Source organism: Ursus maritimus, unplaced genomic scaffold, assembly GCF_017311325.1.
Source record: "Ursus maritimus isolate PB19 unplaced genomic scaffold, ASM1731132v1 scaffold_21, whole genome shotgun sequence".
Lineage (NCBI taxonomy): Eukaryota > Metazoa > Chordata > Mammalia > Carnivora > Ursidae > Ursus > Ursus maritimus.
Genome location: NW_024424564.1, coordinates 19693116 through 19694449, shown reverse-complemented (window position 1 = coordinate 19694449; position 1334 = coordinate 19693116). Strand labels below are relative to the sequence as shown.

Below are 1334 nucleotides of genomic sequence, written 5' to 3'. Positions count from 1 at the left end.
AGGATACAAAATCAACATACAAAAATCAGTTGTGTTCCTGGGGCGCCTGGGTGGCACAGCGGTTAAGCGTCTGCCTTCGGCTCAGGGCGTGATCCCGGCGTTATGGGATGGAGCCCCACATCAGGCTCCTCTGCTATGAGCCTGCTTCTTCCTCTCCCACTCCCCCTGCTTGTGTTCCCTCTCTTGCTGGCTGTCTCTCTCTAATAAATAAATAAATCTTTAAAAAAAAATCAGTTGTGTTTCTATATACTACCAATGAACTTTCCAAAAATAATCCTATTTATAATAGCACCAAAAAGAATTTTAAAAATTATTAGGAGTAAACTTAACCTTTCAAGGTAAAAGGCTTTTATACTGAAAGCTACAAAACATTGTTGAAAGGCATTAAATAAGACATAGCATATAGATTTAGACAGAAAGACATCCTGTGCTCACTGATTGGAAGAATTAATAGTGTTAAATGTCCATTGTATCCAAAGTGGTCTACAGATTCAGTGCACTCTCTAACATGGAATCTACAAGGGGCACGTGATGAATGGCTGAGCTGAGGTGGAAGAGCATGAGTGACAGGTGGCAATGACCCAGAGGGCAACAGTTTCCAGGGCTGAGTGTCCCAGGCACATTAGCCTGGAAGGAATGATTGTTGGATATATCCGAGCTACTTTCCTCTTTAAAAACCTCTGATGATACTGCGAGAGTTTAAAGGGACCATGATCTCCATTTCAAAGCAGCTCTAGGACCACTGAGTAGACACCATGAGCAAAAGTCACCCTCTCGAGTTGAAACAATTTAAGGATAAGAAGGCATCATTGAAATTGAACAGTAGCAGACATGTCCAAGGAATATCGAGGGGATTTGATCTTTTTATGGTCTTGTGATAGATGAATGTTTGGCGATCATCACAACTTGGGGCGACTGAGCAGCACTGAAATGGTAGTAATACAAGGAAGCAGTGTCATCACGTTAGAAACCTTGGAGAGAGTAGAAATAATGGCTGTGTTCACCAAAGAAATCAATCATTTCTGCATGTCCCCTCTCCAAATGGCCTGTTTCACCAAGATGTAGAAATTCAATTGTAAACACTTGTCATATTAAATTTTTAATTTTTTTTTTTTTTTTGAGAGAGAGAGCATGAGCAGGGGTGGGAGAGATGCAGAGGGAGAGGGAGTGAGAGACTCTTAAGCAGGCTCCATGCTCAGTGGGGTTTCTGAGCCCAGCTCAGGGCTCCATCTCCCCACCCTGAGATCGTGACCTAAGCCCAAATCAAGAATCAGATGACTTAACCTACTGCACCACTCAGGCACCCCTGTCATATTAAATTTTTTATTAAAATT

At 42.1% G+C, this 1334-nt stretch overlaps 1 pseudogene; it reads left to right on the top strand.

Moving 5' to 3' along the window:
• The first annotated feature begins 755 nt into the window (after positions 1 to 755).
• On the top strand, positions 756 to 1065 carry LOC121104476 (annotated as a pseudogene).
• The last annotated feature ends 269 nt before the right edge of the window (positions 1066 to 1334 follow it).